This window comes from Lygodium microphyllum, chromosome 25 (assembly GCF_053477565.2).
Source record: "Lygodium microphyllum isolate KBCC chromosome 25, Lygodium_microphyllum_v1.1.10, whole genome shotgun sequence".
Lineage (NCBI taxonomy): Eukaryota > Viridiplantae > Streptophyta > Polypodiopsida > Schizaeales > Lygodiaceae > Lygodium > Lygodium microphyllum.
Genome location: NC_141159.1, coordinates 41,029,715 through 41,050,230, shown reverse-complemented (window position 1 = coordinate 41,050,230; position 20,516 = coordinate 41,029,715). Strand labels below are relative to the sequence as shown.

Below are 20,516 nucleotides of genomic sequence, written 5' to 3'. Positions count from 1 at the left end.
TAGATGCAGTTCATGACTGTCAACAAAAAGCATCCTATTCTAGTTCCATAGCACTCTTCTCCTCCTCATCCTTGAGCCTGACTTAGAGATTTGCATTTTTGGCTTGTACAAAGGACTGAATGCAACATGACAATTGAAGAAACCTGTAATCCAATCTTTATAAAGCAAATAACAAAGTTTTCTAGCTGTTGCTTTCCTAGAATAGTGCTCTGAAAGGAGAATGTTCATAGAACAGTGCTCCATAGAAGCAATTAAAATATTTTAAATATGCAACATTAGCAACTGCAACACTCCATGTCTTTAGAAAAAGGTTATTAGAGCGTATGTCCAAGCAAGCATCATTTACATGATGCTTGGATGCAGCTATGAAACAGTATTAACAACAAGAAACAATTTAAGCCGGCTAAGGGCATTAGCGATGATAAAAGGTAGGAGGAATTCCAATAGATAAAACTAAGAAAAGCCTCTAAAGGTCAAACTGTCCTGGTGAATCCAATGTTCAGATTCAGTAAATTTAGAAGCGGGAGATGCTACCACTGAGCTCAGCAGCACTAAAAAAGAAACATACAGGTTTATCAACAGCATCAAGTGAAGAACAATCAAATGGGATTTCTAAAGAACCATTTATATGTCCTTTTGGTGGAATATGAGTCAAAAGCTGTAAGCCTGTTTTTATTGCATGCTGTCATCTCCTAGTTGTGAGCTCCAACAGCCTGACATAGACAGAGCAGCAACTGTTTCCAGCCCTTGTATTAGAATGCATTTCAGTTTTAGACTGTTTAGGACCGTGTTCGCACTGGCTGTCCTTTATTTCCAGCCAGTGCAGTTTGATTTAATGTGATGGTCCAACCCTTAGAGACCCGCTCGGGACCCCGTCTAGGCCCCGGGGCAGCACTAGACCCTTCCTGTAACTTTTGCATTTTGACCCCTCAACACGTTACGGGGCACCCCAACACGTCACGGAACGCGACACGGAACATAACACGACGCGAGATTTGCACAAGGGCCCATCTTGGGGGCTTCAAGTCATATTCATAGATAGAAAGCATTTACAAGCTTGCCGGGGCTCAGTAAGGGACCATGTCACGGTGGGTGGGTGGAGCTATCAACGCGCTGCGACACGACGCCAACACCGTGGGGTGAGGGAGCGCTCCGATAGCTCCACCCACCCACCGTGACATGGTCCCTTACTGAGCCCCGGCAAGCTTGTAAATGCTTTCTATCTATGAATATGACTTGAAGCCCCCAAGATGGGCCCTTGTGCAAATCTCGCGTCGTGTTATGTTCCGTGTCAAGTTCCGTGACGTGTTGGGGTGCCCCGTAACGTGTTGAGGGGTCAAAATGCAAAAGTTACAGGAAGGGTCTAGTGCTGCCCCGGGGCCTAGACGGGTTCCCCAAGGGGTCCCGAGCAGGTCTCTGAGGGTTGGACCATCACATTTAATGCTGCCCACCTGAGCATTCACACTGAACGGCTGGCAATCAGGTTCCAGCAGGCCACTGCTGCATTAACTGCAGCTACCCAGTCAGCATTTTCCACAGTTTAACCACATAACCAGCATTAAATGCTGGTCAGTCAGTTTTTTGGCATGGATATGCAGCAGTTGGCCAGTTTTTGAGGGGCTGCTGCAGCCCCTCCCCACAGTCAGCTAGACATTCTTGCTTCAGTGCTTGCAGGTTCAGCACTCTCTCCATCATCCGGTGCATTCTCTGCCATCAACATAATGCGGTGACCTCACTGACACTTCAAGAAGCATTCAGAGATCAATTGGTCCACATGTGTATTCAGCATTTCATTTCAGATGAATGTATATTTCTCCTTCTATTCTCTGTATTTATATCAGTTCTCTCTTCCATTCTCTCTCTAGGTTCGTGTTCTTCTTCCATTGTGCATTCCCACATGCTATCATCGCCAAAAGAGAGGATGGGGAGGATCAACGAAGAGGAGGCCACACTCTACTTGTTTTGTGCAAACCCTGAGATATCGGTTGGTACCAAAGACAAAAGTTGTAATAAGTTGTACTTGATAGGTACTAGGTAGTATCTAGTGACAAATTTCGGCTTATATCATTTTATTAGCTTTTAATGTCTCTCGTGACATTAGGAACTAGGCATTAGTTAACTAGTTCATGCCAATTCAAGGGTTAATAAATGCTCACGAATACTTGGGTGACAAATTTGCCTAACCAATTTAATTCTTGGTTGGTGAAATTATTTTTTCACTAAGATTTAATACTTAAATTATCTTTCACAATTAATATTCAGACAATTAATTTAATTTCGCTGAAAATTGCTGGAAAATGGAATTAGAAGTTGGCAAAACTAGCCCATGCAGGTGAGAGGAGGCTAGTTGAATACTGAGAGGAGGAGAGAGTAATTCTAAGTTTGACCAATTGGGGAGAAGTCTGTTGGATCAGGTTTCAAGCAATCCAAGCCTAATTGCAACCAACAAGAGCACCACCTAGGGCAAGCAAGGCCAGCCCGAGGCCCTAGAACAGTACGCAACAGCTAGGCATTGGAGTTTGTGGGCAGGTTAAAACCTCTTGGCTGTAGGCAATAGTTCCAAGGGATGCTTTATCTGTGCAACAACAGAAATCGGCCCATTTTGCATGACAAAAGTCTAAATTTATCTCTCTTCTCAGCATTCTCTCTCATTTTCCAGACATCTCTCAAGTTATTTCAGCCATTTCAGCCATTGAGGTGTGGAATCCAGAGATTCACTACTATAAATCTTTTTACAACAAAATTTGAGGTTTGAAAACCGCATCAAGAAGCATGCTCAGAATTCAAGGCCTAGTACCTGAAAATCTGCAACTGAAATTGGGGAATTTCAAGGAATTTCAAGAGGCCAGCTAGGGGCAAAATTTGTCATTCAAGGAGTGAATTGAAGGCCAATTTCCAAGTCAACCAATGGTCGAATGTGTTTGAAGGCTCACTGGTTGTTATGGACAGCAAGATCTATTGAAGATTGAAGCAGATCATACTGAATATTCTCAATGTACTTCAACCTTTCGTAATATAAGTTAAAGAAATGCCGCAAGGGTCACCAATTTTGGGACCAAGATTAGGCAGTAACTATTACATTTCAATTTATTTGGGTTCTCTTGTTTTCTATAACTAGTGCATAATCAGGTCATTACCGTCCTTGCCAAGAACGAAGGCTAGTTTCATGGTTCCATTGCCAAGATTCATCTATAAAGCAATACTCTACCACAAAAAACACAAAAACAATAGCACAACAAATACACAAAGTAATAAAGAACACACTTAGGGTAAGGGTAACCCAGAGACAATGAACACAGTGAAAGATAATCAATGAATATTGAGTAGAATACAATGCTCAATGCAACATACTAACCCCCAAACTCCAATTTAATTCATTAACTAATTGAGTTTTGGGGCTGTTTTAATAAATCCAATGCATTGTTAGCTCAACGTCCCCTTTCACACCCAAAATTGGGACCGAAAGAGGTTGTATGAGCCTAAGCCCAAACTTCCTTTTCTTTTATCAGAAGGCGTGCCATCCCAAAGCAATCAAGATAGCAAGCAAAGGATGCACATCAACTACCCATTAACCTACCAAGACTACAAAGGCAATGATTATTGTTATGTCCCTCGACATCCGAATGGGTGCTAGTAGCATTGGTCATGGTGGTTCACGAAGTGACTTAGTATGAATGCACTAAGGACGCTTCGGGGTTAGAGCAACCAAGTCCTATTTAATAGGACTTAAGGCCTATTTGTGCACATTCTTTGTGTGATCACTACTCTTGGACTCTTGGCATGTTGGTCAACGCATCCATACACTAGGATGGTGTGGGTTGGTGATATGGGATGCCAACCCTTGGGATGTGGTTGTAACCCGGAGTGCTACTATCTCCCGAGCTCATGGGTGAGCCCATTTGGCTCTATGGGGAGATGAGTCTAATGTCCTGTCCCTTTTATTGTGAGTTTAGCTTGCATTGTATTTCATGTGCAAGTTGGATCCTAGGGGAACATTTCATTGGTATCAAAGCATCAACTTGCAAAAGGACGACGCCAGATTCAATGATGTACACAAAACCACTCTTGCACACGGAATTGTGATGCTTCATGCCTAACATGTATGCCTTTATCTTGTTAAGGGTCATATGGGACACCCCTTGTGGGAGAGGCGTGCATGGGGGGCATGTGTTGCAAGTGGTGGGTACAAAAGCAAGATACGTTTCTTGCTTCATACTCATGCTTGGGTTTTGTGTTGAGATGGTGATGCTTGTACGTACGAATTTTCGGTAGTTCTAATGATTGGAGTCCAAGGAGCTAATACTCCAAGGCTATGGCAGAGCGTTGTCGAAGCCAAAATCTTGTAGCAAAGATAAGCAGCAAAGTTTTGATTAACAATAATTTTTGTCGATTTAATTTTTAATGTTATTGTTATTAATTTTAATAATAATGTAACATGAAATGTTATCATTATTTTATCATTTAATGCTAACATTCATTTTAATTTAAACATTAGGATTAAATGTTAGCATAAACATGGCAATCAATGTTAGTCATCGAGGAGAGAGAATGACTATGATGTCGGGGAGAGAGTAAAATGCCTTTGATAGAAGAAAGAGGAAGTTAGCCAAGCATACACAAAGAGAGAGAGAGAGAGAGAGAGAGAGAGAGAGAAGGGATAAACTCATTGTAATGATTGCAAATGGAGATATATATATATTTCATTGCGTCGCAATGGGATGGGGGGGTTGATTCCTCTCTTTGCGTTTAGATGTGGAGAGCAAGCCACCTGAATGTTTTGTGTGGTCAAATCTTTGGATGGCCACATATAAATTTCTTTCTTGGGGTGTGTGTGTGTGTGTAGCTTTTTTTTTTTCTTACTCTTGCCCCAAATGTGCCCCTCCACATGTCCATTTTAAAAAAAAAGTCAATAGTTTCAATTCTACATTAATTGCAAACGGCTTTTCGTTACTATTAATTGTTACTGCTTCCCTCTCTTGCCCTCTTTGATCTCCGAACCATCATTTCTCTCTATTTCTCCAAAACCTCTTCTCTTATCAATACTATGTCTTCTCACAGAGTATCTCCCTTTGATGCGCCCATTCCCACTCAACTTCAACACATGGAGGATGCCTGTCTAGCTTCTCCTGAACCTGCACACATAGGCAACATCCCAAAGCCTCTTCTTCTTTCAAATCTATTGGAGATTGGTCCCTCATGGCGAATCTCCAAGCTCAAGTAAAACAAATGCAACGCAATTAGCCTAGGTATGCACTCCCCATTTCCCATTCATGCCCATAGCCATAAGGACATTGCCTCTTCAATTCCAACTGATCCATTTTTTGGAAACGTTTTGTGACCAATAATTGAATTGAAAATTTCCAAATACTATTTGAGCTTAATATAGAGAAAAAGAGCTTGGATATGTACCCTCAAGAATTTAAAGATCTATTATATTAAACAAAGGCCTTAGACAATCCTCAAGCACTGATCTACATGCGAATATATTTTTGGATTGCCACCGAACTTCTATTTTGGCTACAAGTAGGGGCAGCTAGTCAACTAGGGCTTCCCATTGAGTTGCCTCGGTCTTTATATCAAAGAAGTTACCTACCTTGGTGGCAACTCATCAATCATCTTCGGAGTTACATAAGAAAAAGGACAACAAGCACAAGGTCACTCATAACGAGGATCACTCAAAGGGTCGTTGCTTCACTTACCATTAGACATGTTACTTTCGTGGTAATTGCGAGTGTCCCTAGAACAAAAAAGCGAAGTCTATTTCCAAGACTTCGATAAATACTCTTAAAGCTCTAGGTATATCTTCTCAATAGAACAACTAGGGAAGGTTAACGCTCTCCTGCCTGTTACGTCGTTGTGTCTCCGCCTGCCTTTCGTCGTGCCCCCGCCTGTTCGTAACGCCTCGACTCGCCCCTGTCCTGGCACTTCGTCGTGCGCCAGCGCCATCGACTCCCTCCCTCGCCACCAGCCACCAGCGCCAGCACCATCGTCTCCCTCCCTCGCCAACGCCATCGCCACCAGACATTCTTTGAGGCGACAGAGTGGGCTCAATACAATGGGCAGAGACTGGCAGTACTACTCTTGGACTTTGAGAAAGCCTATGACAGGGTGGGGGGATTTCCTAGAGGGTACCATGGTGAAGTTGGGATTTTCCCACGCTTGGATTCGCGGGGTCTCCGGCCTGTACAAATCAACCACCAACAGGGTTCTCATAGGTGGAAGGCGAGGGAGGAGTTTCGACTGGAGAGATCGGTCTGACAGGACTATCCCCTGGACCCATACCTGTTCCTACTCTTCGCAGAGGCGATGTCTCACTTCCTCAAGTCACGTGTGAGCGGACTACACGGCCTCCGACTTCCAGTAAGAGAGAAGACTGAATTGTTAGACTCAGAGTACGCAGACAATACATGCCTCTACATAGAGGACGATGAGGTGATGCTGGAGAGAATGAGGCTGGCTACTGGCGAAAGTCGGTTGGTTTCCTCACAGACCCGGACTCTAGCACGGAGTGAGGCGTCCACTTGGGATTTAGATGGGTGAGCAGAAGGCAGACCGTCCGATACCTAGGGTTCCAGGTGGGACTTGATATGACTCATGCCCAACAGTTTCTTCCTGTTCTAGATTCTATTCAGAGGAAACTGACCTACTGGAGCACGGTTCGCCTCTCACTAGCCGGTCAAGCCCTGGTGGTTAACCAGATCCTCCTAGCAACAGCCTGGTACATCGCCTCGTGTTGGTGTTTCTCCTCATCGTGCGTAGGGCAGCTTCGCCGCCTAGTGCGGAATTTCCTTTGGTCTGGGTCTGATGGCTCCACAGACTCCAGGGCCAATGTGGTGTGGGCAACCATCATACGACATCGATCAGAGGAAGGGCTTGGGATCATAGACCCAGAATATCAGAGTATGGCCCTCATGGGCAAGCTAGTTGTGCGCGGTCTCACACCAGGCGGGCAGACCTAGAAGGTCTTACTGCAAGAGGGCCTTCAAGACTGTAAACCGAGGCTTGGCGGTGAGTGGAGGCCATCCCTGAGATGCATCTTCACTTCAGCCCAGATCACCCCCCCAAATACCTTTCCTGCGGAGCCTACTCCGCGTGTGGCAGGGCCTCCGTAAGGCCCTGATCCAGAGCCCCCCAAGTTGCCAAGAGGAAATAGACCGTTAGCCGGTGATCTGGAACCTCCAGATCAAAGATAGGGAAGGGGCACAGATAGGTGAGTGCCCCCACATCCAATGGGCTGGGTGGGAGGCCGGCCTAGCTTGCTCCATCAAGACATGGCGAGAGGTATACAGGATGGCAGATGAGGAGGTGCTACAGCGAGTATCAGGGTGCACGAGAGGAGTGGAGTTGAGGAGAAGAGAGATAGATGCAGCAATACCTCCGGAGTGGCTTGCCCCCCCCCCCGATACGAGAGCCGATAGAGGCCGGGGAGGTATGGGCAGCCAGGTTCTCTCCAGCACGCATCCCTCTTCAGGTGGCAGGTAGAGTGGGTGGTGCCCCCCAGGGGACCTTTTTTGCCGTTCAGGAGGGGGGATGTCTGGCCCTTGACAAAGGGCAACAAGATGAGGAGATTGCCACCCTTTCATGGAGGAGGATTCAGGTGGTGGGTCTTCAAGGGAAGACTTGGCGACTGGACCCCTATGTTTTCTGGATGGAGCTCAAGGAGTGGCGCCTTTGGATCTGGGAGGGTAGACCACTTGATGAGCTGGAGTGGGATCCAGGAGAGCGGCTATGGCCGGCCTCTACAGTTGCCAAAAAGCCACCTAAGTTCCTAGAGTATACTGCCAGGATTGGCAGACATGTACTGATGTAGGAGAATATGGACTGGGCGCCATCACGCAGTAGGCACTGGACGGAGCACAACATCACGGAGCCCTTCTGACGGACCTTCTAGAGCCGCCTATGGAATAGCTAGAGGCTGAGGAGGGTGTCGTATTTTTTATGGCTGGTGCCACATGGAGGTTTGGTGGTGGGAAGTTGGCTTGCCCAGATGCAGAAGGAGGGAGGTTGTAAGCGTTGCACACAGCAGCCTCTGGAAATCCCAAAGCACTGCCTTTGGTCTTGTGAGGAGACGCAGCTTGTGTGGAGAGAAGCATGCCGTATCCTTCGACGTATAGCCCCCAGCCTTGGATGTATTTCATGGGGAGCTTTCTGTTGGCAGGCAGTTAGCCAGGGCCGTCACCTTTTGTATGAGGCTGGGATACAGGACACGATATTCATGATCGAGCCAGGGTCATGTGCAGTGGTCGGTCTGGAGGCTTTACCCATCCGCCAGGTACTGGAGCCCACAACAGACCGCTCGGAGATATGGGAGATCATAGGGAGTCTTACTAGATGGCATATCTGGAAGGCGCGATGCTAGGTGGCTTTCGGTGGAGAGAGACTTTCAGCACTTGCGACCTTAGCGGAGCTATGGACCTTCATCATTCACTCCCTCTGCGGTCGATGGGATCAGGTGCGGGGCAAGTCCAGGGCTCGCCAAGAGCTCCGTGGTCACTTCATGCGTACCTGGGGTGGCCAGGGCCTGTTCTTTGTGATGCAGACAGACAGCCCCATTTGGCGATATACCCCCCTCCCCCCCATGGCTTCTTGCCTCCATCCCCCCTAGACCGCCTTGAGAGGCTTGTATACATGATGTATTGGTGACTTTGCATCAGCTCCAGTTAATCTGTTGAGCATGAGCACTATGTTGTAATCAGTTTTTTTTAGTAATATAATCAACCACATTTTACTTGCAAAAAAAAAGGTATATCTTCTGAAATTTTATTCAAAGATTGTTTTGTTAATGCTAGCAATAGCAATAGTACTCCAATTAATAAAATTACTTTTGATTGGCATGACCTTTTAAAGGTCATTGGATATATATATAGCCAAGAAGTTATAATTTTATTTGATAATGGTTCTACTCATAAATTTATTTCTTCTCACTTGATGTAGAGACTATGGCTCCACACAATACCCATTAACTAAAATTATCGCATTTAATATGCAGAGAACCCTACCGTGGATTGTTGGAACCAGGTTGTACTGAATTTGGATCTTTTGATCTAATAATACCATCAAATCATGGATTTTCAACTTATAAGTCTTAACCATGTCAATATCATTATTGGCATAGCATGTTTCTTTCTTCTATATTAATTATCAAAATCAATACTTTCTTTTGAGCTTGATGGTCGTTTCAATGTAATCGAGGCCTATTTATCCTCTAAGATCACAAAAAATAATGTACATATAATCTCAACAATAGATTTTACTCAATGTTTTTCCAATCCAAGTATTACAACTTATATTTGTTTTGTTGAAAAAGTTCAATTGTTTGATTCTCAATGTAATTCAATCTCTTTTAGTAATAATCTTAACATGAATTCAAATGTAAATGAGTATTTGGATTCAATATTAGATGAGTATATTGACGTTTTTCCATCCAAGCTACCTAATGGACTTTTATGATCTCATAGAATCTTAGACCACAAGATTGAAATGTTGCCCAATAGCCATCTCGTCTCTTGGCAACCTTAGTGATTTACCCCGAAAAAGAAGAGTGAGATAGCTAGGTAACTTCAAGACTATTTAGTTAAGGGTTTTATTAAACCAAGTAAATCCCCATGGGCTGCATCTGTCCTTCTCGCAAAAAAGAAGGATGCACGATGTGCTTCTGTGTTGATTACAAAGGTCTCAATAAGGTAACCATTAAAAATAAGTATATGTGGCCTAAGATGGATAACCTTAGAGATCAGATTTATAGTGAGCAGTATTTCACCAAAATCAATCTAAGGTCCAGATACCATCAAATACGAATTGCTTTGAAGAATGTTCCGAAAACTACATTTTGAACGTGATATGGACATTATCAATTTTCTGTCCTACAATTTGGATTCACCAATGCTCTCACAACTTTCCTACACATGATAAATGACTTATTTCATCCATATCTTAAAAAGTGAAGTCATTTTCCTCAACAACATTCTTATTTATAATAAGTCAATGGAGGAACATGTCAAACATTTGTGCATCATCTTAAGTCTCTTAGGACAAGAAAAATTGTTTGCCAAACTACCCAAGTGTGAATTCTTTTGTATGGAGCTATTATACATGTTGGAGATTGTTTAGTCTTTGCGTTCTCACGTAGGATATAGGCCATGACCCAGCGAAACTGACAAGGCCCAATTGTAGTCTTGTCCGGTTAGCCATCCCTTGACCAGCATTTCTAAGGATATAGTTGGTACGATCAATTCTCTCATAGGGCATGGCATTCTGCAATTTTCTTGTCAATTAGTAGGCATTTTCAGCAGTCACTGTGCAACTATGCCACAAGGCAAGCTAGTCAACGCTGATTATTTTATTCATTCATGTTGTAATCAGCTGGTTGCTGATCAAATCAACCACTCTTTTGCTAGCCGGCTGCATTATTTTATGCCTTTATTTCGAGCTATTTATGCCCCATTGGTAGCTGCCTTCTTCACTTGCTTTTCACATGTCAATGGGAGAGATTCTGCTTGAGGAGATACATCAACAGCCCTTGTACATCTGCCCTCTTCATTCCAGCATGCATTGACTGCAGATTTCTGTGTTGTTATGTTTCTTTTCTCTCTCCCTTTCTCTCACATTCATTGTCTTTCAATCTTTTCCATACGCTACACTCTAACATGGTATCAAAGCAATGTACAAGAGCTGATTGGCCATGGGCAAACCTAATCAGGAGAATTCTTTGCGACAAAAGTTTTTTCAGCCTTTGGAGCCTACAATCAGCAAGTTGTGTACGAAGGAAGAGCAAAGTTGTTGTTTGCTGTTCGTGAAGGAGGAAGGTTGCGTTTTCATCCTTTTGCTGCTTATTTTGAGTTTTCATCGCCTCTGATGGTTGAAACTCTTTGAGAACAAACAAAGGAAGCCCTAGCAAGCATCGGCACCGTGCGTGAAGTCAGAGAGAGCTGCCCTTGTTTTTGTGCAAGTCATTGTATTTACAATGTAGACTGAAATTGACATAGAGTTTAAGCTATTATGGACCGTAAGCTCCCCATGTTGCCAGCTCTTCCTTCATTTCAAAAGCTTGATGGAGAGAATCACCCCATTTGGCACTTGATGATGTTTGCCATCTTGGAGTCTTATGACTTGGCGGAGCTCGTGACCAAGGCTATAGACCATCCTCCAACTTGTGATCCTTCCAACCTTTCTACAAATGAGAAAGCTGAGTTGATGAAGGTACAAACACATTGGCACAAATTGAATGCTCACATCTGTTCTTTCTTCTTTCTCTTGCGCTCCAGCTGTCATTGCTCAAATCAAGCACTTGACCGTGGCTCAAGAGATATGACTAGAGCTTGATCAAATGCATAATTGGATAACCGTGATAAAGCGGGTGTTTCTGGAGGCTCAGATGAGGACTCTAAGTCCCAACAAGTCTTTTTCTATGCAAGAGCATGTCAATAAGCTTTGGCAATTGCAAATGCAGGTCCAGAATGCAAGGAAGGCGATTACCTCAAAGTACATGGCGATAACTCTTCTTTCTCAATTATCGTCCTAATTCGATGCATTCTATTCCACCTTGATTGTTTTAGGGTGGATGTTGGGAATAAAGGGCCATTGTGCCTTTTATACATGCTCGAGTGTGAACACACCCTTAGCACTTGTACTTTAGTACTTTACATATAACTACCACAAAAACCTAAGAGAGGTACAACTCTTTGTATCCACACATCATGCATCTCTCTACGTCCACTGCTATATGGGAGGAGTATCAAACTAGTCTTTATACTGTGGAGGGTCAGCCACCTCTTCCTGACCCACTTGAGCCTTGTAAAGAGACCACCACTTTCTTTACAGAAAGTACGGTCCAAGAGGCCATTGACAGACTTAGCAGAGGAAAGGCACAAGATCATGATGGATTAGTAGCCGAGCACTTCATGCATGCTAGATATTTGGTGGCAGGATTCCTAGCTTACATGTTTAACAGAGCCATGTGTGAAGGCCTACCAAAAAGCTGGAGCACGAACACTATTGTGCCTATCCTCAAGTCAGGGAACCCTACTCTACCCAGTAACTATTGGACTACCATGGTTGAGCATACATTGGCTAAGTTATATGCTTCCATCCTTGAGCATGAGTTAAGCAAGCGGGTAGAGATGTGGGGTCTTAGAGCACAGGGACAAGCTGCCTTTAGGAGAGGCTTCTCCACACTGAATCACGTCCTCACACTCAGAGCAATCATTGAGGAGGAAAGGGCCCATGGCCGACGAACCTACTGCTGCTTTGTGGACTTCCGCAAAGCCTTTGACACAGTACCGAGAGACACTTGGTAAAACCAAGGTGATGGTATTTAATACTACACCACAGTGGGTCACGAGATCAGCACCTAAATTCACATATGGATCTAAGGACCTGGAGTATGTGGATTCTTATACATACTTGTAAGTCTTATTCATAGGGCCCACCTTTTCTATGCAAGAGGCAGCAGACACTAGACTGACTCGCGGATACACAGCACTAGGTGGTTTGGAGAGAATGTGCTCACAGGTACAATTCCAAGAACCCCGCACCAAGCTATGGCTCTTCGATACACTGGTCACATCCACACTATTTTATGGAGTACAGATATAGGGGCCCAATCTTGATCACTGTAGCAGATCAGGGCGCACTTATGATGGATGGAGGTCGATGGAGAAACCCCTAGTGTCCATGATATCCAGGATGATCAGATGTAAGGCCTCAGTGCCACATGAGATCATCAAAGCCAAGCTAGCACCTACATCGATTATGGTAGAGACCCTCACCCGATCGATCGCATACATACATAGCCTATGGGACTTACCCAAACACAGATATGCACGGTTGGCCCTTGAGTCCTCCAGGCAGCTTGCCAGAGAGGGTGATACTCATGTTGGTATGCACAGATGTCGACCTGGTTTAAGCTGCATGGCTTTAGCATGGACAAGTTACCCCCCTTCCAATACTCCCTTGATGCACCATCTCTTGATCTGAGCAAGTTAGAGATTCGCAAGATCATCAGGATGGATCTTACCCAGTTGGATATCAGGCAGACATGGTTGATGCCAAGGCAGGAGCTAGGGACAAAGATAGCTTTCTAACGCGAGCATTTCCTTCATACTACAAATGATGGATTTATTGTTCGCCCACCTTTCCCATGGGATTAGATGTACCATTGGCCAATTGCACACCTCCTCACATCAGCTAGAGATTGAGACTGGCAGATATAGATTCATCCCACCAGAGGAGCACATATGCCAGATATGCCAATTAGAGCCAGAGACAGAGGAGCCTTATATCTCCCCCCGCCAGCGTATTATAAGGCCCATGGTCGTTTCCACTGTCTCTTTAGAGATGGATTTGGACCACTATCCAGAGTCATGGATTTTACCGATCAGCGATGCCTTGGCCTCTTTCTTCTCGAGATACGACGGCTTCGTGACATGTGCCTCAAGAGTACAGCTGCTCCAAGACACCGAGGCCCTTCATAGAGGCAGCTCACTGACTTCTTTGCAAAGGAGACTCAGAAGACTTCAACATAGTTACAGCCACAATCCACACAAGAGCCTCTCTCACCACCACAGTCCACACACAAACAAGGAGTATTGATTGATCGAGCCATTCAGCTTAGCTGATCCAGATGTCCTAGGCCTCGACACAGACACCGACGACACCTTCATAGGCGGATACATGGGATTATTGCTCGGGCTAGAGCTAGGCCCTCCATACCCACATGAGATTGTACCATTTGGAGCTCATTGTTACTAGATAGAGCTCTATGTTTTACACATAGCCATATTTAGTTTCTTTTCTTATTTTTCTTTGTGCTACATACTTTGCCTAGACAATTGTACCATCATACACATGATTGTAACTCATGGTCTCATAGGTCATTTTGGCCTTTTGTAGGTTAATATATCATTTCATCTCTCTCTCTCTCTCTCTCTCTCTCTCTATGCCATTGCCATTGCTGAACATTGAACCTTCAATGCGCGTAGGCCACCACAAACTGGTATCAGAGTTGAAGGCATCCCCACCAAGCCTCCAAAGCTTGGCCAGCTATGACACAATAGGCCATGGGACTATTCAACAGTCAAGAACAAGTTGCAATCTGGCGCAAGCAAGCGTAGCCCATGCAACAACTAGGTCAAGTGGCGCAAGGCAGTCAAGCAACATATCACGGGTAAGTTCCAAGGTAACAGTTCCACGTCAACAAGAGGCGACAGGCGGGAGGCACCAATCAGGCATAGGTCACGTGTTGCTCGACAGTTTTGAGCAATTCGCCGGCATCATGCTATCCGACATGTCGGCAAGTCGTTTTTTTTAAATGGAAATTTTTTTTCCTTTTTTTCCCTTCTTTCCTTGGTGTCTACAAGCTGTTACACGTGCACAAGCACAGTTCCACAAATACCAAACATTTAGCACACATTTGCTCCCGGAATTTGGGGATTTTTATATATGTGTGAAGACTTTACTCGGTAAGTAAAATTTGTGGATTTTTGTACACTCTCGGGTTCTCAAAAATTGAGACTTTTCATGTATGTGCAAGAATTGCAATGGAAAAGTACAATCCTTGAAATTTTAACACATTGGAGCCCATCAAATTTGAGGCTTTTTCTCTTGCATCCTGAAATAGAAGACTCTTATCTCAATTGGAACAACAATTGAAGAAGGGGACGCCCTTCATACTCTACATCTCAAGGTCCAAGAAGGCAATGTCTGTGGCCTCTCTATTGAATTCTTCAAGACAGATGGCAAAACATCGTCACTCTCTCAATTAACAATATGGATACTCCTACCATTCCTTATCAACTCTTATTGGATTATTTCTACCAATCTCCAAAGTCACTTCCTCATCAAGTACATCGCTTCTACTTCTCTTACATCTCTGAGTACTATCCTATTTCCTTACATTTATCAATCTATATCTACTCACTATCTAAAATGCATTTCAATCTCAAAATCATATCTTGATCCTTATCTTACACTTTCTCTATATACTCAATATCCTCATTTTCTTATGGTCACACACACACTCCACTTCAGCTGTGTGTCACAATCTCTTGACCAAATGCAATTACACACATTCTTGGCTTCCTCCTACCCATTCGAGATTCTCGCAATGTTTCAACGTTCACATCAAAATCCTATCTTCTTGAGTTCCTCATTGTCACATCACTACTTCTCAATTTGCAATCCTAAATCCCTACGCATGATGTTATCCTACCATAACAGTCCATCCACACTATATTTATTTATTTCCCAATCCATCAGATCATCATTTCCTTTTATCCTACCCTACTCAACAATTCACATTGTTATCTTCCTCCTACAATCATCTTGCTCTAATTGTATACCCAAATTTCAATTATCATTCTATTTTACATGGCAACAACCTCATCAACAACCACAAGTACTCTCTCTTCCAATTTTTTCTCAATATCATCATAAAATGGTCTACCTTCTACCTTACCCAAATCATCATCTACAAATTATATCTTTCTCAAATCAATAAACTATCTTGCCCTTCCAAAGGAGAGGAAAGGAATGGATAAAGTACAAAGAAATGCATTAGCACATTGGTATAAACTACTTTGTATGGATAACAAAGCACACTGATAATAAGTCTACTATTATTGAAGATGTTATATCCAACTCTTCAAGTCTGCTATTACTGAAGATGTTATGTCCAACTCTTCAAGTCCTCTCAAAGACAATATGCTTGAAATTCCTCATCAATCACTTGTTATTTTACACTTTGTGTATTCATCAACAACCTTCCCAAAGATCACATCACAAGATCCTTATCAATCTCTATCTTACTATGGTATCTAGTGAGATCGGGATCATATTTCCACATACCAACATGCTCTCACTGTTGTTTCACTCCACCTCTATCAAGTCAATTGCAATACATCATCAGGATCATATTTCCACCTACAAACATACTCTCACCATTGTTTCACTCCACTACTATCATCAAGGTATCCATCAATAAAAGCCCAAAGATATTCATCATCAAATTACATCCCTTAAATTATTGTAAGCAAAGATTGATATATCTTTTGTAACAACAAGGATAAGGTCTCATGCTATACTCATCATTCTAATCTTACTACTCTTGTAGCCAAGATGATTGGCAGAAAGTCTTTGTACTACGAAAGAAAATCCTATTTTCTTTTGAGAAGGGAGAAATAATGTCAGAAGATATTATTAACATTTTCTCGAGAGGAGAAATGTTTAAATGATGATATATACTCATTTGAACATGTACTTAGAGAGTGGTGGATCAGAAGTCTCGACATCCATGGGAATCAATGCATCGATCATTGCCTCCATCTCAAGCTCCAAGATTGTACCATATCCACAACTTTCTTTATATATATATATATATATATATATATATATATATATATATATACACACACTCAGCTATTGCAATGTAAGCGAGCAATACAAGTGTGTGATTCATTCTCCATCTCACTGTCTCATTGTCTCACCATCACTTTCACTACAATGACAGTACCTCCGAAAGATGTTGATGACTTGCACAAAAGCTAGAGGCTTAAGAAAGTTGAATGCAATGATGGCAACCAAGAGAGGGATAGGCTATATAGGCCTAAGGCCAGCCAACTAGCCGACTTGTTCTGATGCAGGTCAGACTTGGAAAAACTACCGCCAAGCCCATAACTGACCACCCAAGTCTACCCACCTATGTGCAAAGAGTCCATCCAAACCAAAATGGCTGAAATTCCTACTTGGATGAAAGAAAACAGGCCACTTTACCATGCTACCCACATCAAGGACATGCAAAAGGGCAAAAACACAAGACCAAGACAACTAAGGAAAAATACTAGTCGTGAAATTCACAAATATAGCTAAGAAGAAAGTCTTCCTAACATAGAAGAAAGCACTCAAAGGGGAAAAGATATTCTTGGATGAGGATGTTACTCCCACACAAGTGGCACATAGGACAAAGCACATGTCGCACATCCTTGAGGCAAGGAAAGAGGAAAAGTACACTATTTATCATAATGTCAAGCTATGTAGTTGTTTTGTTTAGAGAAAAGCTCAACGATGTGGTCAATGTAGTGCATAGATATGTAGAGGTGAGATACATGTGGATCAAAGTACACATAGATAGACCTAGGGACATTTACATTGCATACGTTACTTTACCCTAGCATACTCTAAATTCACCACTAGAAACAGATCCTCCCGTATGCATCACATTACGAGAAGATCATGAGATGCACAAGCATCAAGAATGTCTTACTAACAAGAGACTTCAATGCCCGCACAAAAAATAGTCAGGCCTACATTCTATGAGACAACTAATGAGATATTCTAAGAGCTTACAATGGATGAAATGGGGTTACTAAGATTTCCCCAAGACAAACAATTGATGGAATACACAACAAACCTATTGGCATTGGGGAGTGCACATAGTCTAGATATCCTTAATGGACTATCACAATGGCCGGGTACAAATGGTTTCACATGTTGGAACAAAAAGAAGAGACCAAGTACTATGGATTATTGGATTGGTTCACCATGCTTGACACAAGATATCAAGAGTTATGAGATCTCACACAAACCAACTAGCGAAGAAGCAGTTGATGCTATTTAACCTTCACAATGGCAAGTGGTCATATACACATGGCACAGTTATATGTATCTAGGTTCCCACATTATGAATTTGTGGAGGCCACCTCGGAGTATATAGTGCTACAATTCAAAACTCATTGATGGAGCTAGCTTTACATATTCCATTGGATAAGTTCCCAAGATATCTAGCATAGGTATTATATTTCAGCATCCCATGTCCTTCCTCACACTATGCAATCCACTAAGCTGCCAAGGACCATGAGAACTAGACTCAATTACAACTATGCATCCTTCACTAATGCATGGTGTACACTTTGGGGCATAATCTTTACCCTCCCTATTCTTCCTTCAGCACTAATACTCCGGCTACTATAGTCAAGAATACCTTCAGTAGTAAGACTCATTTTAATGGGTCCAACTTCACGACTTGGTCGAACAACGTTGAACCTTACACAACAAGTGCTTAAGTCCCAACACCTTTGGAACCTAGCCATTGGTTTGCTGGTAAGTTTCACTCTCAATTCCAACACTTTTCCCTCGTATCTAATCCTTGGATTCATCTTATTGACCATTGACCCCTATGCAGCAACCTGCAAGAAATCAAACCCACTGCATCAATCTCAACCATATCCTCCGAGAGCTCTTCATAAAGGAAGGAAATTATGTGAAAATTAAGTTGGCTAAACATAGACACACACTTGCAAAGTTAGCCAACTCGAATGGCAAACAAATCACATTACTATTGAACAAGCTAGCTCACTTCCTTGCTACTATCTTCGGAGGGGGACTTTGGTTTCCATTTCTAAAAGAGAGACGATACAATTGACTAACGATTAATTGAAACCGTCAAGTTTTAATTAAGAGGCATGTGAGTTATGCTTTCTTGATTGGTCGTTCTGACAGACCCTTCTCAAGGACATGGACTATGTCGTTTGCCCATTGAGGCGTCAAGTCGGCCTTGAAAAGCTAAGCTTCCTAATGAATGTGGAACAGGCGAGCATCCAAGAGTTGGCCATCAACTCCTATGGCCTTTTCACTATTGGTCACTCTTAATAAGTAATCCACAATGAAGTGTTGTTTTCCCTTGCACAACAGCAGAAAAATCAAATTCCAATAACAAGAGAGAGAAGCCAAAAAGTGACGTGTCTGATAGCACAAGCCTTATTCACAACATAAAGCAATGCTTGATGGTTCACAAAGAAAGTGAAAGGCATGCCAAAAAATAATGGTGAAATTTCTTTATAGCATAAACCATTGCTAAGCCTTTATGTTCCGTGGTTGAATAATTCATTTCAGTCTCGATGAGTTGCCGACTAGCAAAACTCACCAAAAAATCCATGTTATATTCATCGGACTAGCAGAATACGGCTCCAATCAAAATTTTGGAAGCATCAATGTATACATGGAATGTTAATTGTCTAGTCCAGGGCTCTTAAAATGGGTGCAATCATTAGAATCTTTTTTAATGCTTCATAGGACCACTCAAGTCTTAAAAAGTGACTCCCTTATGTAGATTGAACCAAGAACACTAGATTAGTTTGGAAGATTATGCCTTGAAAAGAGCCGATCTTGCACTCACTGCTAGCACTTGGTCATGTGGACAAGGAGTCTTATTCCAAGGTCCAAGGTAATTCTCCTAGACCTTCTCATTATGCCCATCAAAACTTGAGCATACCCATGAATACTACAACCCTCCGGCGCTGTCGTGCCACTACGCGGACACGGTGTGAAAAACTCTAGAGTGCATCATCATCCGACTTTCTTATTGATCAAGAGAGTCAATGACATTTGAGTCATTAGTGCTAGTGTGAGTGGCATGGATGGTCCAAAAATTCTAGATTTTTGGACAATTTTAGCCTATTTTAGATATGTTGAATATTATTTATTATAAATATCCGAAAAAGCTAGGAAAACTTCTAGATTAGGGTGGCATGGAAAAAGCAAGTTGCTTTTTCAGCCAGTTATGGGATTTTTCATGAAAAAAAAAATGGGTGAAATCGTGCACGTCGCGATCGCAATTGACAGCCAGAAAACAGCACTTTGAACTAAAAGAAGAAGAAAAAGTGATCTAGGAGATCCCCGAACACGTGTCCAAGGGTTTTACTCCCCTTTGGAAGCCAACGGAGCCATCAAATTTGGGTTCCGAGCAGCAGAGAGGAAGCTATTGTTTTGATGTACGTTTTTGGTCTACGAGGGAGCTCCAAGAGATCTAATGCTTGGAGATTGCTTCTGAGTAGTGCCAGACAAGGAATTTCAGGTTCTGTCAATATATATTGATTCGATTCATTATGCTTTGTCTTTATCGTGTTTACCACTTGTCTATTCTTTTTCTTCTCTTCCATCTCCTATCTCTACTTCCTTCTATCTCTAATCCCCGGTGCATAGACCTTTCGACTAAAACCCCTCCGACATAGGTGAACTTGATGTGAAAGGCCGTCATAAGAAAAGACAAGATGGGAGAACCTTCGAGTATAATTTCCAGTGATGTTTTACAACAGTTGGTATGGAATATGAATATGCTTATACAAGTACAACAACAACAGGTGATGCAAGCTTTTGCTCAAACAGAAAGTGTTCTAATGAATGCTCTGCAAGCAGTTAAGCGTGAGATGAAGTTATTCAATGGCAGGAATATATATGTATATGTACATGCCTATGCTCAAAAGATAGAATTGTTTGGAGTGGCTCCACTTGCATGGAGTCAGTATTTTGTTCAGATCATTGTACATAAACTAAAAGCATGAATTACTGAATTATACATACAGGATGCTGACTAGGTAGCTTTCAAGAAAACACTCAAGGAAAAATTTTACATTGAAGATACCAATTTGATTACGCGCAAGATTTTTTAGGAGTGGGTTTTACAACCCAATAAGGGTCTTGTGGCTACAGAATTGTTAAGAGAATTTGAAAGTCGATTTGAGCAG

General features: G+C 42.6%; 1 protein-coding gene across 9 annotated transcripts in view; it reads right to left on the bottom strand.

Moving 5' to 3' along the window:
• Positions 1-20,516, bottom strand: part of LOC148014122 (small RNA degrading nuclease 1-like) — a 105,146-nt gene that overhangs the window by 25,240 nt on the left and 59,390 nt on the right. The window lies entirely within an intron of this gene.